General features: G+C 32.1%; 1 pseudogene; it reads left to right on the forward strand.

Annotated features, from left to right (window-relative positions):
• The first annotated feature begins 1,236 nt into the window (after window positions 1–1,236).
• Window positions 1,237–22,485, forward strand: part of LOC143642329 (cadherin-9-like) — a 72,623-nt pseudogene continuing 51,374 nt past the window's right edge.

Raw genomic sequence — 22,485 nt, forward strand, 5'->3', positions numbered from 1 at the left:
ATTATGTAAAAATCTTTCAACAGCTTTTCATTTCACTGGAAATGAATGTGAATTTCTTACTCTAGCTTGGCAAGGCCTATGGGAACTTGACCCCTGCCTGAATGTCTGGATCCAGTTAATACAGATAGACTTTTTGTTCAAAGGCCTACAGTCTGCATAAAGGATGCATCTAAGTTAAAATATACCACAGATCATTTAGAGTGATATTCAATGTCTCCTGCAAATGTGGTTATCAAGGTCAATGGACAAAATCATTTCTTCCTATGGGAAGAAATCAGGGTAACCAGTGTAATCAACTAAGGAATTTGTTGTGTTTTTTATAAGTGAAGCATCAGCTTCCTTGAAATTCTCTTGCTGCTAATTTTTCATTTCACCATGGCCAAACTACCCACTACTGGGTATGTTCTGCAGTAGTGGTGATTAGATATTTTTTCCTCCCACAAGATATTTTCTAAGTACTAGTTGTTAATTTGGATATTTATTAAAGAATTTTAACTTGATTGTGGGTAAATTTGCCAGTTACCCCATAGCTCTCAAGATTATTATGAGCTATAATAGCCCTGATGAATGACAGTTATTATCCACTGATATTTCAGATTCAGAAAATGATGAGGTCTAGGATTTCTTTTACTGGGGAGTGTTTTTGCAATCATGTATATGTTTTATTATAAATCATACCTTTTTAAAAGTAATAGATTTGGGAATTAAGTGACATAGGTATGATGGACAGAGCTGATAGTTTTGCACTGTAGCAAACATCTATAACAATACTTGCCAGTCTCCATTCTCTTTTCTGCTGTGCTGGGCCCATATCTCTGAATTCATTTAGATTGTATTTAGTTTACTTTAGTTATCCATATGTATATATCAGAAGATATCCATATCTCCCTAATTATCTATGTGTTATATGAGTTTTTAATGGTGGCTCCCTGCTTTATAATAGAAAAATTATATATAAACTTAAATAGCAATCAGGATAGATTTTTAGTCTACAGGTTGTGTGAAAGTGTAACACAGCTTAGTAAAACCATTTTCTTCCCTCCTTTTCAGGAGATACAGACAATACATTGAATTTGACATCCTTCTGAAGTAGCAGATAATGAGGAGTTACATTATCTACCATTATTCATCTGGACCTACATCTTGCACACAGTTGACACCATCCCATTACAAGAAAATGGTAGCAGTTACTTACCCAGCCAGAGGATATTGAGCTTGACAAAAGATGATGGTAAAATGCTTCATCGCACCAAGCGTGGCTGGATGTGGAATCAGTTCTTCTTGTTGAAAGAGTACACAGGTACAGACACATAATATGTAGGCAAGGTAAGGACTTTGATATGAGAATTCCAAAACTTCAAAGTGATAGCTGTTTATTTATTTTCCACACAACTAATAATTATTCAGAAAAAAATTTTCTTAAATATGATGTTTGAAAAGCATGCTCTTGCAGATTATTTCAGAAAGGTAGTATGTGGAATGTGTTGTATTCACATGCCTATTTTATATCACTATCTGAAAAAAGAATCAAAATAATATAGCTCATGTGTGGCCTTGGTTCAGTGTTAATCATGACATATGAATTGATTCTATTCATTTTAAAGACCACTTTCCTTGAAATGTTATTTAAAATTATGATAACTGTCTGCTATATAAGAAAAACAAATCACAATTTTAGTATATCATAACATTATTAAAATATAGTGGTATCTATAGATGACTAGTTCATCATAAGAATAGCATGTTCTGTGTGAGAAATAAATTATTTCTAGATGCTTCCATATCTTAATATCAGACTAAACTACTTCCTGACTATAATCCAGACTAAAAGTTTAAAGGCAGAAGGAAGAAGAAAAGACAAAAGAAGGTGAAAGAAGACACTATCTTTAGGGAAGTATACCTTTATGTTAATAGCAGCAACATGAATGGTTTCTCATCAGCAACCAATAACAAATGGTAATTGAAAATGTATAACTCACTTCCTCATGTCTTCCTTTTGTGTTTAAAAAGATCTTTCTCTTTCTTTCATTTATTACCTATTTTTTCAATTCATTCTTATTTATTTATTTTTTCTTTAGTGGCACAACCTATCTGTCATATCTTATCAATTTTATTAATTCTGTTCTATACTCAGGACAATTCATTTTTTCACCTGATTATATTTGATTTATTCCCAGTGCTGAGGCTTTACCCAATTCTGAGAATAAGCATGCAAGTAAGCATAAATGCTAACATTATACACAGACCATATATTTATTTTTCTTGATTCTTGAGAACAAAAATCCTAGATGGAATTCTAATAATTGGACTATAGACTCACTGACACCAGGTGAATACATTAGAATAATCCCAAAATAAAAAAAGTAAAAGAGTACCTGATAGCACAAAGTTATAGCTTTCTATATTAAGCCAGAAATGCATTTATTCTGTGAAATTACTTAAATGATGGTCTACTTCTTTATTTGTGTGTGAACAATGTGCTTTTCAAATGCAGCCTCCCTTTCCAGAAGCCCATTTTTCCACTTCTTTTGATATAACTCCTCTGGTCCCATAGGTCATCTCGCTTGAAACTTCAGTTCACTGGCTGCTTTTTTCTCTGTTATTTCTCCTCAGGTTAGTCATATGGCATCCTCCAGCATCCCTCATTTAACATCATTTTTCACACCATAGTTATTAACTAACGTGAAGACGTTTCCAGTTCAACAAGCAGACATTTGTGTCTAAGGACTTGAAATTGCCTTAAGATTCGTTTTCTAAGGCAGTGTATAAAGGACACATTCAGATCACAGGGCCTTACTACAGAAATAGTTTCATCCTTGGAGACTCACAGATACAGAAAAATAGCCACTGATAAAAAGAAATACTCATAATCTCAAGACTGTTAAGGCACTACTACAAGCATTTGATTTTAGTTGAAAACAAAAATGCTTCCTTCTGAACAATGAGTTGATTAATTTGTATGTTGACCACATTGCTACATGAACAACTTAAAATACACAATATGTTTTAAATCTTTAGGTACTACTTTCCTTATTTTTAATAAATTGTATAATCTCTTACAAATGATTACTAAAAGTAGGTGACAAATCTGTTTTGTTACTTTTCATAAAATGTTTTATCATTTGTTTTAGCCAAGTGACATTTTTTAAACCCATGAACAAATTTAAGATGTGTAATTTGTTTGTCTTTTTAACCTCAACAAACAGAAAATAAGCCAAAAATAGAAAACTCATTATGATTATGAGAATTTTCATTTAATGAGAATAATTAAGCCAAACATATATGTTCACTTTTTGTTTTTTCCATGTAAAATCTACATATATAAAAAAGTCTTCAACAAAATAAGACACCCAATTCTTTCTCAGTTTTGGTGTAGAACCAGGTTTTACATCTTCCCTTACTACATATGTAGTTCACTGTAGAAGTGGGATACTAACCACTTCGGAGCCTTTGTTATTAGGAGCTAATTCACCCTAGCCTACCCTGTTCTCATTACTTTTTACTTCATTAGTTATATGCCTATACAGAAGCTAACAGAGCCCTTGACCCAGAACGTAGAGAAACACAAGAATTCTAGTAAAAACTGAACCTCTCGAACATCACAAAGACAGTGTCTGTGACCATATTGCTGCTGGTTGTCCTGGTAAACTAAACATTTATCCTTCAGAATCTACTGCACTGGAGGCATTATGCCTTGTGAAGTTACACCTGCCAAATTCACCATGCACCAGGACTGGAAAGAGACAGGAAGTTTCTAATAAAAAAAATTATATTTCTTATATTTTGTATAATTTTATAGTTTGGTTTCTGTTTTTGTACATACTAGGTAACACAGAAAATTAAAAACAAAACATTTATTCACAGGTGATATAAAATTATGTAAATTTGAAATAACAAATAGTCTGAATAGAAACTAAGGTTTCATCATAAATATAAAAGAAGCAATTAAAGAATAAACAAAATGACAACAGCAAATTTAACCTTTACATATATGAACACCCACAAATATGCAACTTACAAGATTTTATCCTGATTGTGGCATTTGAAATGGTATAGAATTTATGTCATTTAGTTTTCTAACCCTCATATTTTTGTTATATTAAATCAATTGCCATTAAAATTTCTTTTTTTCTAAGATTCTTCTATTTTCTAGGCTTTTGTAAGAATCTGCTGATGTGGGCAGGAGGATTCAGTAAAAATGTTAATGTAAACAAATTTAAGAAGGTGGGATTGAAAGCAGAGGGAAAATGCCTAATCTAATGTATCAGAGATTTACTAATAATCTTTTATGTAACATGGGAATCCTTTATTTCTTACTCAAAACAATTTCAAAGTCACAATCGCCATCTAGTTCCTTTTCTATTTGAACAAAGACATTTCATTGAAATTTTTATGCAGAATAATAATATTGAACAAGACAGAAATGAATAAAATTTAGCAAGAAGTTTGGCAAGTGATTTTACTCTTTTGTTGAAGAATCTTTACATGTACTTTTTGTGTGTATGTGTGTGTGCACACGCATACAGGTGTGCATGCATGCTTGCGTTAAAATCCAGGGCCTAGCATAAGCTAAGTAAGTGCTCTACATCTGACCTACATACCCAGTCTGCATGAGATTATTTGTTACACTAGAACAAGATCCTAAAGAACTTTTACTTATTATGGATCAACAATCAAGTTATATGTCCAGTATTAAGAATTGGGCAGAATTTCACTCTTATTTAAATATATGCTTGCTAAATCGCATTTATTGTATGAAGAGATGCTAGCTTTCCAGACATAACTGATATAGCGCTAAATCTTGAAAGAAAATGTTAATATTCCTTAAATTTTTATATCAATTTAATTGACTGTTACATTTTAATTTGAACATATGTATTTAGAACTAGTTTTGTTCAGGACAGGGAGTGTGGTGGTCAATGACCTGCATACAGTATCCACCATAAGAAGATATTGGATCTCTGTTACAGAGTGAGTTCTGAAGTCCTCATAGATTTACTTCAGAAACTTCCATTATTCCATAACTGAAATAATTATGACTATAGTCAGAAAATATAAAAGGGGTGTTTTTCATTGATCAAGTGCTGTATATTTGGTTATAATAGATTTTGTTGTAACTGAAAACAATGTGAAACACAGGTAACAGATATGAAATGGGAGAAAGGGTACAGTCTTGTTTGTATTTGATTGGGTATCAAAATTCACATGATTCTTTCATGCTCTCTCATGATGATACATGCAGTAAATACTAATATATCCCTAAAGCATATATAATATATTGGAATGACTGGGAATTTTGTCTTAGGCTTTTAAGATATGGCACTTTGATGTGTATAAGTATCAGGCAGAGGAGAAATCAAAGACTGAAAAAAGCCTCAGATTTACTAAGGGAAAACTAATGATTTTAATGGTATATTATATTACTTTTTAGAATCTAAATAAAATATTTTTATGAAGGTTTTAGAATGTCATTATTTATGGTGCAGTACATGTAGCAGCAACTTTTTATTTGTGAATGCATCATATTTCAAAATTTTCTTTATATGTTAATTGGTTAAAACTCAAAACACATGACGAAAATGTTAAACATTATAATCCTTTATATCCAGACTCCCAAGATAGTCTATAAAGGCTGGGTCCGGTGGTGCAGCCTGTAATCCTAGCAGCTCCAGACGTTTAGGCAGGAGGATTATGAGTTCAATGTCAGCCTCAGCAAAAGCAAGGTGCTAAGCAACTCAGTGAGACCTTCTTCCTAAATAAATACAAAATAGGCCTGGGGATGTGGCTCAGTGGTCATGTGCCCCTGAGTTCAATTCCCAATTCCTCAGAACCAAAAAAAAAAAAAAGGATAGTCTACAAAGATTTGTTTCACACTGAGTTCTATTAAAAAAAATCTGCGTGTAAAAGGCAAAAGATTTATACGATCTGAAGAGAAACCGTAATCAGAGCTATGATAAATTATAGTAGAATGGTGTAGGAATTGTAATGCAAAAATAAAAAAGACCAGCATAAGTAAATAATTTACCATTACTTCTGACATATTAATTGAATAAATAATATGCATTCATTTTTTTAAAAATCCGCAATTAAAGTTGAACCAGTCTTCTAATATTTACTACCATTACTCTTATTGACAGTACTGCATTACCAATTTACCAGACCAACCACTGCATTTCAGCACACTAAACTAATATTTTAATTTTAAATTCTCAAAAACATATTACCCACTTTTTCTTTCTTTCTTTTTTAAATGACATAATAAGTGTCCTAATTTATGGAGTATAGTGTAATGTTTTGCCATTTATTTATATTGTATAATGGGTAAAAATCATTGTGATTTGCATATTTTCCTCTCAGATATTATTTCTTCACAGTGAAGCACTAAAACACCTCTTGTCTAACTACTTTAAATACACAGTTTATTATTCTAAAACAGTTTTTTTTAATAATACCTATCTCTTGTAATTTTATAGAAAATCAATCTAAAGTTACTTAAATAGAATTAAGTGTTCAATGGTCTCACATGTTACCACCTATGTTCTATGTATCCCTAATCCTTGGTTCTATTTAGTATGAAATATTTCTTCTTCCATGCACCTATCTATTTCTTCATCATGTCCACTGATCATATTTATTGTATGAAAAGATGCTAGCTTTCCAGACATAACTGATATAGCATCAAATCTTGAATAACTGATCCCTTTTCCAGAATCTCTTCCTTGGGGTATCACTAAAGAAAACCCATCCTCATTCTTCCTAGCTAGTATTTTCCCACAGAATTGTAAGATTATAAAAATCATAGTCATGGAATATTCCCATTACTGTGTTCTATCTTTCATTATTTTCTTCTAGAATTTGTGTACTTGAATCTGCTTTAGACCCAAATGTTTTTTTTTTCTTTCCTCAAATGTTTAACATCATTTTTTTTCTCAAAAATAATATTTAGTTGGTATTTCAAAACATTTTTGGGGTGGTGGGTATTTATTAGTCAGTATTCTGAGAGATTATACTATGGAAAACAAAACAAAAAAAATAGATAACATTAACCATAAATACATTCACTTTCCCCATTATATGCAACAGCAAATTCAGACATTCTCAGCAAATGGTGTTTGTTTTTGCTGTTCTTGTAATTTTCCCTCCTTATTCTCATTACTTTCTAGGTCCCTAAATGCATTCACACCCTGTCATTTTCCCATATTGTCTCAAATATCACATACTTTAAAATGATTTCTACTAAAAATAATCACTATTCCTAATAGAAATTATTTTAAAGTAGTATGTAGAATTTAAAAATAAGACAAAGCCAATTTGGTCTGAATTAGGATTTGCAGTACTCCTACATACACCTGATTCTAAAAATTAAATGAACTTTTTTTGTTTTATTTATTGTTAGAATATAAATAACTGTGAAACTATTTTAAAAATATTAAGTGGCAGAATATTATTAGTATGACTACCAAATTATATGTGTAAATTTTCATCACAGCGTCACTGGTTTCAGTAGTATTGAACTATTTCTAATATTACAATATTCTCTTCTCCTTCAAATTTGAAAGGGTCAGATCCACTATTACTCATTAGGAAGGAAGAAGGAAGGAAGGAGGGAAGAAAGGAAGAAAGGGAATTGAAATAGCAGAAGTAGTCCTGCCTCTAGAAGTGTTTAGAGGGAATAATGGGGAAAACATTTACACACAAGAACATCAGATATTATTATTGTCATTATTATTTTATAAGTATAAAATATATCACTATAAAACAATATATATTACCTATGAAAAACCATGTGCAGTGAATTTTTTAAAAGGATGAAAATATTAAGATAACTACAATCATACCACAAAAGATTAAAATATTTAAATATTAATTCTATTTACTGAATATATTCTTTAATATTGTGAGTTTTCTGTTTCTTAGACTTTTTTCCTGCCTTTCTCAGATAATGCTACATTTTTGCATATTGTTAAAATGTTCCAATAAGCTATGATATATGTTAAAATTTTTGTTTTGTTTCTTTCCAATTTTATACACATATACACATAAATGTGTGCACAAACATATCTGTGAAGGTTTTGTACTAAAAAATATTTGTATATTATAAATTACTGTGTATAAATCTAAATTAATGAAATGGAAATTCTTAAAGTTAAAATAAAAATTTTAAGACTTTGAATATATTAGCTATTTGTACCTCAAAAAATTTATAGTTCTTCTATACCAGTAGCATTTAATCAATGCTCTAACATAGCACATTAATGTTTTGCATATTAATTAAAAGTTTCCGACTTCATTTTAATGTTCATTGTATTCCTGTGTAGTATTATTAATGAGTGTGAAAATGGAAAACCTGAAATGTGAAACCTTAGAAGGAGGAATAAGAAAACCTCACCACTTCTTAAACAACTTTTTCCTGTGTAAAATAAACAAAATACTATTATTCTGGCCTAATATGGGAAAGGCCTACCAAACATGAAACTTCTGTTCAGAGTAAAATAGACATATTTTAATTTATTATCTAATGCACTGAATTCTTTTGTTTTGTTTTAGAGTGTGTGTGTGCATGCGTGTGTGTGTGTGTGTGTGTGTATGTGTGTGTGTGTGTGTGTTAATTACTTGAAATTCAAACCAGGAGATTCTGCCTATGAGCAAGATCCCCAGTTCCTGTTTTTAAACAATTATCATTTTGAGAAGGGTCTCCTAAGTTGCCAAGGCTGTCCATAATCTTGTAATCCTACTGCCTCAGCCTTCCAAGTAGTAGGGATTACAGGTGTACACGACTGCTTCTGACTAAGATTAAATCACTAATAAATTCTATGGTGCCTAATTTGACACTAGAATTATTCTCAATTAATAACGTATGCAAGCTTGATGCTTTTGTTTAGGAATTATTATGTTTCCTGTTCCCAAAGAACAAAGACTTTTGTTCCAGATAAAAATGTTTCAACTATACTCACACAAACCTTTTGAAGTTTGTCCTGAGCAAATCTTAAACAATTAAAAAACACAGAACTGAACTGTTGGTATTTATGGAAATGGTGTGAAGAAGGTACTCTAAAACTGTCACAGTTTTACACTAAGTATATGAGGTATTTGAAGTCACTCTCAATATGCAATTGAAGCTTGGGAATTTGGCTGAAGTGGTAGCACACCCGCCTGGCATGCGTGAGGCACTGGGTGTGATCCTCAGCACCGTATAAAATAAAATAAAGATATTGTGTCCACCTAAAAAAAACTAAAAAATAAATACTTTTTATTAAATGCAATTGAATATATACTTAATTCATACAGTAAATACTCTTATTTCAAATTCAGAGTTTTCTAGGAATGTGAGTATAATAAATTATCATATTCAGAAATAAACATTAAAAACAAAGGGACAAAGATGAGTTCAAGATTAGTAGGCAAATAGTGACTCTGCAAATGTATGATAAAAAGATATACATTGTAGCCGGGTGTTGTGGTACACACCTGTGATCACAGGTTTGAGGCTCAGGAGGCTAAGGCAGGAAGATCTCATGTTCAATGCCAGCCTCAGTAAAGGTGAGGAGCTAAGCAACTCAGTGAGATTTTGTCTCTAAATAAAATAAGAAATAGAGCTGGGAATGTGGCTCAGTGATTGAGTGCCACTGAATTCAGTCCCTGGTACCCCCACCCAAAAAAAGATATACAGTATTTCTGTTTAAGCAATTTTTGAAAAAATGATACTCTTAATTTTTTCTAAAAACAAATGTTTTATAATGAAAAATTATAATCATTTTACAGGGTTTATTCTATTGGTCATAGTTTATTATTAATATTCTTAGTCTTAGGAAAATACGATGCTAATATTAAATTATCTATCCTTGTAATTTTTTATCTCCTTGTTCAATTCTTACTGGGAGTAGAAATTTAAAACCTACAGTCTGCATAATGCCTATAGCTGTCCATCAAACTTGTCACTGAAGGAAAAAGAAAACTTTAATGTAATTTCCAAAAATTTATTTGAATATCAATTCAACAAGGTAAAGAAAATCTTTAAGAAGAGGTTTTATTATTTCTAATTTATATTTTATTTATTCACTTTTTACTTAAATACAGCTCATTTTATTTTTATGTTTTAACACAGACATAAAACATAAAAACTGCACATATATGTGGAATACTATATAACGTTGCAATGTGTATGCACTGCATATTTATATATAGGATATATATATATATATATATATATATATATATATATATATATATCCTAAATATTTTCAATTTCCTTATGCTGAAAACATTTAAAAATCTTTTCTTATAGAATTCTAAAATATTCAGTATGCTATTATTATCCATTGATACTCTAGCATACAATAGCACCCCAGGACACCCCACTTCCATCTAGTATTTAATATTCATGTAGCAAATGTTTCCCTTTCCTATTTTTTCCAGCTTCTAATAATTCCCACTCTACTCTCAATTTTCATAAGTAAGATCACATAGTACTTGTCTTTCTGTGACTGGTTTATTCACTTAACATAATTGATTCCATTTATATCTGTTTAATTACAAATGGGAGGATTTCATTGTTGTTTTTTTTTTGACTGAATAATACTTCATTGTGTGAATGTACACACATTTTCTTTATCCTTTTATCATATGATGGAAACTTAGTTTTTTTGCATTTCTTGACTATTGTGAATAGTGCTTCAATGAACATAGGAGTATAAATGTCTCTTCAACACACTGATTACATTTCCTTTGTGTATATACCTAGGAATGGATTTGTTTGATCATATGGTTGTTTTCTGAATAAAATTTCCAAAAACATTTCTTAAGAGAATTATAGTAAATACTTCTTATTAATATTATATAATGCCCCCACAGTGCTCTTATAACAATTATCAAACATAATTAAATGTTTTACAGAGGATTTTATTTCCTTAGTGTTTTAAATGAAAATCAAGTGTATAATATTAAAATCAGCTAAATAAAGGGACATTTTTGATGAAACTTGTAAGTTCAGTAAGAAATTAGAGGTATAGATTTAATCCCATGAATTCTGACACAGTATTTTAAAGAAAAAAAACTAAAACTATGTAGAAACATAGGAAGGTAGTTGAATGACCACACAGTGAAATTTAAAAATTAAAGCAAATAAACATGTTGAAAGATAACTGCAGTACAATACACCCATGGTTGTAGCTATTACTCACTGAGTGCTAACCTTAGCCTAAGCAATATTTCAAACATTGTGTATATTTAACAAAGTTCATTGCTAATGTTAAGAGTGTTTGATATTATTATTTTATCTTCATTGAAGAAATTGAGCTATTAAAATATATATCATTGACTCAAATAATCATCATTAAATCTAAGATCTTGGATTAGAATCTAGTGTGTCTGTCTCTAAAACACATTCATTTATCAACTACACTATATTGAAATCCAGATAGCTCAGTGTATAGTATATCAGCACTATATCTGCTAATTGTTGAAAGACTAGTGTAAGAAACTCATGTGAAGATGTGTGATAGGCAAAATGATGGTCCCTAGGACTGGGGTTGTGGTTCAGCGGTAGAGTGCTTGCCTAGCACATGTGAGGCCCTGGGTTCAATCCTGAGCTCCACATAAAAATAAATAAAGATATTGTGTCCAACTAAAAAAAATTAAAAAAAAAATTATGGTCCCTAAACATTCTTGTATCCAAAATCTCAAAAATCTATTTCTGGTACATTTTATGGTGAAAGAAAATTGAACTTGCTAATCAGGTGACCTTGTGATTCAAGAGCCATAGAGAAAAAAGGAATGAGAGAGAGAGAGAGAGAGAGAGAGAGAGAGAGAGAGAGAGACTATCACTAAGAAGATTCAGAGAAATATGTGAAGATTACAGAAACTATTGTTTGCTAGTTTTGAAGAGAGGAGAAGAGGAGAAGGGGACTATAAGACAAGGAGTCCAGTTAGCTTCTAAATAATAAATTAAAAAAAAAATTTTATTATTCCTACAGACTCCAGAAAGAAAGGCAGCCCTGATAACACTTTGATTTTAGCTTAAGTAGAATTGTCAAACCTAAGGATCTGTTGGTACTATACTATATTTATGTTGCTTGAGGACACTAACATTATCATTTGTTACAACAACAATGAGAAAATAATAAAATTTATACTGGTATAAATAAGGTCTTTCCACAATATAATATTTCACTTGAGTTTTAAAGAAATACCAGAGAACAATACTTCAAAGAAGCAAGAAGAAGACATTTCAGATAGTGAAGTAATGTCTAAGAATAAATTTGAGGCAAGAGTTAAAAATGGAATTGAAATAATTGAATAATAAAGAACAGTGAGTTTGGTTTTAACTTATATTGAGGACTAGCTCATTATGACAATAGTACACTATAAGCTATTTAAATTGAATTTTATAAAGATACACATGACACAGTATTTATTGTAGGAAACTGTATAATAATTATTGTAATTGTAAATGCTTTTTTTTCTTGTACTGTAATCTTAACCACTATTTTCACTCTGTTAGGGGACTTCTTAAAATCCAAAGAGTGGTAACATAAATTTTTAAGAAAGAAAAAAATTGGGCAGTTGCCAAAACACAAATCTTTAAAGTTTCTAGAATTCCAGTTGGAGATAATTAATCTTAAAAACTTATAAATAATCAAAAGATAAGGGAGCCATGGAAAGTATTATTATTAATTGGAACTTGCTTATCTATGGAAAAGAATGAAGAAAAATTATGAATAGTAGGAAATCTTCCAGAAAATACCTTTCTACAAAAAATTGTTACACAATCATGAACAAAGTAATAAATGTGTCACTCTAACTTAAATGTTACTGCAAAATTATGTTGAAATCCATTATTCAACATAAAGAAAGTTATTATATGGTTATTTAATAAATGAGAAGGAAAATTATGACTAGATAAATCCTTGAGGTAACGAGTAACAAACTAACGTGAGTTCATGGAGGCCATGGTAAAATTTTGCTAATGTGTGTGCATGTATTTGTGTGTGTGTGTGGGGGGGTGTATATGTGTCTGTGTGTGCATGGGTGCATGCATGCTACTGGTAGTTAAAAGTCATTGGTGTATTTTAAGCAAGGGAGTCTAAGAACTTGCTCATATTTTGAGAAAAAACCTTTGGTTGTTATGAACGACACGAATTCTAAAGAAGAAAAAGAAAGGAAGAGCAGTTAAGAGACCCTAGAAGTAATTCAAGAGGTCATAAATGATCAACATGGTCATAAGTGGTTTGCACTAAATTGTTTGCAGAAGAGATGAAGTCATAGGATTTGCTGATGGATTAAATGAAGGATGGGAGAGGAAGAGAACAAACAATTTTAACATGATCAGTCTTGAAAGTGAACTGCAACTTGTAAACATGGGATGTGTTGGAAAAGGAAATATGCAGGGTCAAAGAATGGGTGGCTCAGAGAAAACAGAAGATTCTAATTTAGGCATTGCTATGCTTTGGATATTCTTTGATTATGTCCAACAAAAGTTCATATATTGGAAGCATGGTGCTGCTTACGGCAGTGTTAAAATAAAGTTGAACTTTTAAGAGGTAGTGCTTAGTGCAATGGAATTAGGTCATTGGGGTTGCGGCACTCAGAAGGTATTGACAACATATCTGTGACTTGTTATTCTCTGTGAAAGAAAGCTACTGTAAAAGACCAATGCTTATCTCTGCCTGCTCTAAGGATTCCTTTCTTACCACATAATTTCTTGTTTTGGCCTGTTTTTTCCAGCAGGATGTCAAACAACATGATGCCATTCTGTCAGGGGTACTCTTGGACAAGCCATAACCATGCAGCTTGGACCTTTATCGATCAGCACTGTGAGGCAGATAAATCTCTTCACATTATATACAACTCAACCCCAGATATTTTCTATGGAAATGGAAAGTGGACTAATACAGTCACATAAAATTTTAAATAATTTATTTGACACATTGTGGATTTAACAAGCAAAGATAAAATTTCAGATTCAAAAAGATTGAAAAATTTAGGATGTGGATGTGGTTGTGAGACTCATTTGATATAACTGATACTTAAATCTATTTGGTAAGCTCTTTATGGATAAACTATAAATAGAAGACAAAGATAAGGACTGTTATGTTTGTGTAATAACAAATTCATTAAGGCAATATCCATGGTAATATACAAGAGAAAAATGCATTGTGAATATAATTGTAGAGTTCACGTGCATAAGTTTTACTTTTTTAAAAAAATATTTTGAAGCACAACAGAAAATATTTAATAGATTAACAGTCACATTTTCAAATTCACTGAGCAATAATAGAATCAAAATTATATAGTGTCTCTGTAAAAGCCAAATTATTGCCTCATTATGCTTTCTGAAGTGGAGTGGTTGATATACAACAGACAATGAACTTTAATGTTTTACAATAAAAATGAAGGAAAAACATTGCAGAAAAATAAAGGCTTCTATAAATCCTAGGATTTTCTGAATTTAGTGTGAAGCATCCAGAGAAGGCAGCATGTTTAATGCTGATACAGCGTAGACTATCAAGTATGTATTATGTCTCCTAATTACATATTTGTCTGATTTCTTTTAGTTTCATGAATTTTCTTACCATCCAAATTACAACTTTATTTTCTATTAAAATCATGTATTCTTTGGGTAATGCCACATTTGGTTCAATGCAACAAGAATTATTGAAGAATTGCAAAATTTCCAAGAATTTGTGAATTTCCCCTTGTCTTTTAAATTGGGTCTACACCTTTGAACATACAAGTTTATTGGGCACATTTGAATCAAGGAAAAAGATACAGTTGAAAGTGGTACTATGATGATATTTGATTAAGAAGCAAAAAAAAACTTTTCTTTTTATATTCTCTTATTTCTCAATCAATTATAGTCATCTCAACTTTTCTATGTATGTTGATGTAAGCATTTATTTGATGTGTAAGTTTCCTATGGCCAACTTTGCTTTCTTTTTATATATTTACACAGGCATTTTTTTAAATCAAGTAATGACTTCAGTTTATATTTTAATATATTTTCTCATTTTTTGAAAACTATTGTTTTTATAAGTCTGAATTTAATTCTGTAAATGATTTTTCAAAGGCTTTGCTCATCATGTGACTTTGTCAGAGAATATTTTTCCCAAGCTCGTATGTTCCCACTGACTGGGGTGGTAACCAAAGGACATAATCTTGCCATTTCTAAAATGCATTTTGTGTGTAGACAACGTAATATCCCAGTCATCACAGCAACAGCTTCACAACACTGGCTTTTAGAGTTAGCATACTAGTTAGTCGATCCATACTTAGTAGGTGTAATTCAGTTTGTCCATCTATCTCTTTAAACTCAGAATAATTTTTTCTCTGTGATATCCAGGACACTAGAAAACAATGACCAAAGCCCACTCTAACTTAAGTTTAATATAACAATTCAAACTATTAAACATCTGTTGTCTAAGCCACATATTCGACAACCTTTAAAAACTACAGTGCAATGGTAAATGATGCCTTTTCTTTATAATAGATAAGGCTTGTCTGCCATTGTTAATAGCTCTGCCAAGGTAATTACTGAGTTCATTTGTATATTTAGAATTCATTTTTTTTTCCTTCAAGACAAATTTCCAGCTATGGACAACTGACTATAAAAGAGACATTTCCTTGTGTTCATATTTTAATTAGTAAGACTTTGTCAACATGGTGGCAACCTCCTAGGAATGTTATTCCTATCCCACTCAGAATCTGAGGATCATATGAAGTGTCCCCCCAAAAAAGGTCATGTGTTAATGCATGAGGTGAAATGATTAAATTATGAGAATGGCAACTTAATCCAAGCATTAACTCATTAGATTTATCAATAATTTGAAGAAACACTCTTTTGTGGGGCAGGGGTAAATGAGGACTGAATCGAGGGGCACTTTATTGCTGAGCCATATCATCAACCCTTTTTATTTTTTTTAAGAAGGGTCTAAGTTGTGTAGGGCCTCACTAAGTTGCTGAGGTTGGTCTTAGACTTGTGATTCTCCTGTCTCAGTCTCCTGAGCTGTTAGGATTACAGGTATGCACACTGTGCCCAGATTGCCAGAGCTACTCTATTGAGTGGTGATTGTAGAAGGGGGCATGGCTGGAGAAGTTGGGTCACTGAGGGGTGTGCCTTTGGGAATTATATCTTATTTCCCTGGATCCTGCCTCTATCTCTGTGCTTCCTGTCCCCATGATTTGAGTAACTTTTCTCCACCTCACCCTTTAACCATTATGTTCTGTATCAGCTGGGAATCAGAACAATGGAGTCCAGCCTGCCATGGACTGAAACAATACTCTCCAAATAATTTGTTCTTGTCAGGTATTGTATTCACAAAACAGACTAACACAAGTTCCTACATAATTATAGAACACTTGAAAGAGTGGGGAAAGTCCTAATCAAATCACCACATATGTTATGCTGTGAAGAGTGAGAGAGTTTAGTATTGTTCTGTGACAATACAAAGTCCTCAGGTTTCTCCCACCACCTGCCAGTGGATGTTATGAGATGACAAGAAAGACTAGGAGTATTACTGTCTTGTTCTGACAAATTCACTTGGAAATCACATAGTTGCAGCCTTCCCTGGGAATTAATCCTTTTATGAGTGCCTTTTTCATTCATTACTTATTTTTACCTATTACTTTTACTTTCACAACAGTTTAAAGACAAGGTCAAATGTTTTTCTCATATGTGGAGGCTAAACCAAAGGAAAAACAGGGAGAAAAGGAGGAGGAGAAAATTGAGGAGGAGAGAAGAGACTCAGGAAAAGGGAAAGGCAGTGGGATGAATTTGAAGAAACTTTCCTATGTACATATGTGAATATGCCACATTGAAATTTTTATATGCATATATATATGTGTGTGTATATATATATATATATATATATATATATATATATATATACACAATGCACTAATTTTAAAAAACTAAGTAAATAGAAGAAAGTTCTGCTGAATTGAGAAAAGTGAACAGGGGAAGGGAGGAAAGGAGAAAGTACAGGGGACTGAATTGGAATACATTTTCTTCCATGCCTGTATGATTATGTCCAAATGAGACCCAATATTATGTAGAACTAAAATGAACTAATAAAAAATGATATTGAATTTCTTTTAAGGTCAGCAGCTATTTTATTTACCCAGACACTTGATAATAATATTTTTCACCTTTCCCCTTTTTTTCAGACCAATGAGAGATTTAATAGTTCAAGAATATAGGACAGGTCCTGTTTCTTGGTAATGGAGCTGAATTTACTGCTCATCCTAATTTAATCACAAATGTTATAGTACTGAGTCTTTCCAAAATATTTTTAGAAATTTGCACTGCTCAATTCAATATCAACCAAATTAGGTGGTAAGCATTCCTTGGGTCTAGAAAATGTTAAAATATAGCTAGCAATCCTGAATAAGAAAGAATAGATGAAAACAGTAGGTGAAAATGGAGAAATGCTTAATTGTAATTGCTCTGCTCTCTCATTCTTAATTTTGGATTGTAAGATGACATTTCATTAAAAATTCTATGTTGTGCTTGCTTAGACATATGAGAGAAAAATATCCAACTCTTGATGTTGAGTCTGGCTTATTTACTTAGCATGATATGCTCCAGTTCTACCTTGTAACAGGAAATAACATAATTTTATTTTTCTTTGTAGTTGAATAATGCTTCACTGGGCATATACCACATTTTCTTTATCTACTAATCTGTTGACAGGCATATGGGCTGGTTCCATTACCTAGCTATTGTGAGTTGCTCAGCTATAAACATTAATGTAGGTACATCTCACCTATATTGCACTGAATTTCACTATTTTAGAAAATAACAGGGTCTGCAATATCTAGATCATATGAAAGTTCTATTTCTAGCTTTTTTTTTTAAAAAAAGAAATTCCCATACCCTTGTCAGAGCAGTTGTACTAATGCATAGGCCCACCAAAGATGTATTAGTGTACACTTTCCTTCACATTCTTGTCAGTATCTATTATTATTTGTGTACTCTCAATAATTACCATTGTTACTGGAGTAGGATTAAGTCTCATTTTAGTTTTGATTTGCAATTCCTTGATTGCTAGGGATATTGATCATTTTTTTCACATATTCATTGACCATTTATGTTTCTTATTTTGAGAAATATCTGTTTAGTTCTTTTGCCCATTTTTTTGGGTGGGTTATTTGAGGGTTTGTTTTTGGTGTTAAGTTTTTTGACTTGTTTATATATTCTGAATATTGATCCCCTGTCTAAGGAGCAGGAGGAGAAAATTTTTCTCCCATTCCATAGGCTCTCTCTTCAAGCTCTTAATTGTTTTCTTTGCTGTGCAGAAGCTTCTTAAGTTGATAACATCCCACTTATTGATCCTTGGTTTTATTTATTGAGATTTAGGGGTCTTGTAATGAAAGCTAGAGCAAAATAAGCTAGAGGGAAAAGAAGTGGGAGGCTGGATATCATAAAGACATAAAGAAGATCAGTGGAATAGAAGAAAGAGATCAAGAATGAGTGAGGAAGGATGGGAAAAAGGAAGAAATGCAGAATAAATTTAACAAAACCATGCTGTGTGCATATATTACATATATTTATAAATATATCATAGGGGATTTTAACTTGATTTATGTGTATGTAAAGCACCAATCAAAGGTGGGCAAATTGAATGAGCAGGGGAAAAACTGGTGGAGACAGGTGGTGGTTGGGGAAGGAAGGGAGGTTTAATGGAAGGGTGGGGTGACGACCAAGGACTGAAATGGAGTGGGTCAGATTCCATGCATGTATGATTTTTTCAGGATAAACCCCCGGCTACTATGTATAACTATAGTGCTCTGAAATATAACCTCTTTTATGTCCTCTCATATTCAAACTTAGGATGTCTTTATTTAAATATTAAGTCAACCTAAAGCCTTTCCAGTTACCCATTTTCAATAGTCAAAGTTTGAAAAGAGCACTGTTCTGAGTGTAACATGTTCATAACATATATGATTTATTGACTCTTTCTGTACATTGATAACAAACATGTGCTTGAATGGAAGAGATATACTCATGGATATTGTAAGAAGGGAATTTGCTATCCCCAAATTTTTAATGTTTTTTTTTTCTGTTGTTGTGTGTGTTACATGATTAATGAAACTGATTTTAAAATTAGAGCACAAAATGAAGTGTATTCAAAAGCCCTCCGGTATGCAGCAGATGTCATGTCACGTGTGCTCTATGCTCTTATGGTCCTTACAGATTTTAAACCACAGATATTTTCAAGCAATTTCTTCCTTGTTGCAATTAGGTGAAACTCTAGACACATTAGATTATTTGATGGCTAAAAAGAATGTTGCCATCTCTCCATCAGTGATTACTCGAGTTCCAATATAGCTTTTCATTTAAGAAATCCAAATAGCTCTCTTGTCTGAGGCACTGCCTTTGCATTGGTTCCTTTATGAACTGTTATATTGATGCTGGCTTGTTTGTTTTCTTGGCAACTCCACAGAATATGATAAATCTGCATTAACTTGCCTGACCACAGAAAAAGGCTATAGCATAAGATTCTATGAATATCATAAAAATATTCTGATAGTGGGGGCATATTTTTTCTTCAATGCTGAATGAGTTTTAATAAATAACTAATGTTGAAAATTTACTTTTCTTTTTCAATCAGTTTTATAATCTGCAAGTATGTCTGCTATTTACCAAGTGAGTGAACACTCCCTTGAGTGTGTTGGCCATGAAAAAAATAAAGTGCCTGTGTGTTATTAGTTTATATTACTTGTCCCCAAAATCTCATGTTTATGACCATGCAAGAAATTTTAGAGGTGAAATGATTAGGTTCTCAGAGCCTCAAACTATTTCTGTATTAATCCCTTGATAGGGATTAACTGGGTGATGACTGTAGGTAGGTAGGGTGTGACTGAAGTAGGTAGGTCACTGGGAGACTGCTTTGGTATTTATATTTTGTCTTGGTTAGGGGAGCTGTTTTTTTCTATTTCCCAGTGTGATGTCCTGACTCTCTGACTCCACCACACACTTCCTTATGGTATTTTGCCTCACATCAATCTGTAAGCAGTGGAGTCTAGGTACTGAGACCTCTGAAAATTGTGAGCTCCTATGTAAAGTTTTTCTCCTCTAAAATACTTCTTGTCAGGTCTTTTGATTGCAGGAAGAAAAAAAGAAAAACCTGACTGAAATATTTTTGAAGAAGAATGATGCAATACGGTGTTAATGGGTGTCTCTATTTCCAGCCTTTTTTTCAATGAAAAAACATGCTAGTAAGTGTGCTTATGGGGCTGGGGTTGTGGCTCCATGGTAGAGTGCTCCCTAGCACGTGCAAGGCCCTGGGATCAGACCTTCGCACCACATAAAAATAAATTTAAAAAAAGTAAATTTGCTTATGTGGTAGACTCCTCCTGAAATGCATCCTCATGAAATACTTCTTCCCTTGATCTTTCTTACTCAGCCAAAAGATGGAAAAGCCATCTCATGATATACTTCTTAACAATACATCATTGTGTGTCTTTTTTCTTATCCTTATATCTCTCTGTCATTAACCAGGACAGGACGTATTTTCTGCCTTCAGTCTTATCTGACACCTTTTCTTGGTGAAGAAACTTTTTACATTAGTTAGCAATTGCCTTTCAATGTGTGAGGGTGTGTGAGTGTGTGTGAGTGTATGTGAGTGTGTGTGTGTGTGTGTGTGTGTGTGTGTGTGTGTGTGTATATATATCTTTAGGCAATTTCTGGGGTGGAAAATTTGAGGTCTCTGCTAAGGATCCATGATTGGTTTCTGTTAGATCTTTGGTCTGTGTATGCTTTGGTCACAGCTGTGTCTAACATCATTGAACAGTGGCTTATAAGAGCTTTCTGGAATTGTTTGTGTCACCATGCTTTGTAAGCATTTTAATGGTTATTCTTGCTCAGGCATTCACTCAAATTCATATTTTGTTCTATGAATAGAAATTGTATTTGCTGACGAAGAAAGACAGATTCCAAATTTGATAGTGAAAAGAAATTTGTCATGGCAACCATTTCTTGAAGCTTAGAAATGATACATTGATTAACTCCCAGAATTATATATTGGTTAGTATTTTCTATCAATGAATACTAAGGCAATCCAAAGTTTTCCTTTAAATGTGATTGAATGGAAAATATAGTGAAATGACCCTAGGTAAAGAGTAGAGAACATTCCCCTTTATACATAATGATATTCATCAAAATTATGCATCAGATAAAAGTCAAAGAACTGCTGAAAAATCTCATTAATCACACTTTGCAAATTTAGAATGCACTTCAACATTTCACCAATTTCATTAAATTTAAGAATGTATTTCTCCTGATATTTTTCTCAATATTTTAACCTATTAAAAAATACCTTCAGGATTCAGTAGTCATGTGTTCTTGACCCATAGTTGCCTATAGACTTTTTCAGGTAGTCAGCAATTTTTTGTTACCTCACGAGTAAATAGGATAATTTTTAATGTAGCTACAGAATTATGAAGAGGCCTGTTACCACTTCCTTCACTGAATAATCAGGCTTGTACTAGGGGTGATAAAAATTGCTAGAAAATAAAAGTTTTTTTGTTACCTTCTTTTTGACTTTCTTCTTTTAATTCATACACTTAGCCTATATATCTGGCTTTCAAGTCTTCTGCCATTAAATTTAATTGGTGAGATTTAGATCATCATCTGCTTGAAAACCTTTGCATCTTAATGATAAATATAAGCGTCCTGAGTTCCTGCTATAAAATTTTCATCCTACTTGTCTTCTCTTATCTACCTTCCAAAAGAGACCTGAGAAAGTTTATGGTTTCAATGCAATCTTGCCCATTATCACCAATCTAAGCTAACAGAAAGCACTTACAAATCAGACTTAAACTAATCAGATTTTACTGAATAAAATCTTTATGATCAATTTCAAGTATGCAAAAAATCAAGAAGCACAGATAAATCAGGGAGGAGTTTGAGATATTCAGTGTAAGTTATTAAAATCTTCTTTTAAGCTCTGATGATTCACTCCAAGGGAGGTCATGGAGATGTTGGTTGTCTGGATTACAAGAACAGGTATGTTGAGTTTATGAACTCAGATTGTTACATAGTTTAAATGACAATATACAGCAAATTATGTTGCTTTAGTCATCACAGCTAGAAAATATAAGCCCAGCAATCCTAAGCTACAGATTTATTGTTAAAGCTATCCTTGAGTCAAGATTTTCTCCTTAATTTGCCCTTAATTCATTTGTCAAATAATCAATTTACAAGGATTCACCTACATTCTTGCATTCCTAAGAATAAAAAGCTAGAATTAGATACCTAAATGTACCACAATTTATATGAAGAAATAAGATGAGATAGTCATAGGAAAATTTTTAAAATAAAAAATAAATATATGGCAAGAAAAAATGTTTTTCCCAAAAGGGTTAATACATTATTCATTTTTGAAAAAAAAATAAGATGATTATTGTGTTAATACTTGAAAAAGTTGATTTAAAACCACATTTGGCTTTCTATCCATCAATAGCCATTTAATATTAGCCTTGTAATGG

This window comes from Callospermophilus lateralis, chromosome 11, assembly GCF_048772815.1.
Source record: "Callospermophilus lateralis isolate mCalLat2 chromosome 11, mCalLat2.hap1, whole genome shotgun sequence".
NCBI classification, from domain to species: Eukaryota; Metazoa; Chordata; class Mammalia; order Rodentia; family Sciuridae; genus Callospermophilus; species Callospermophilus lateralis.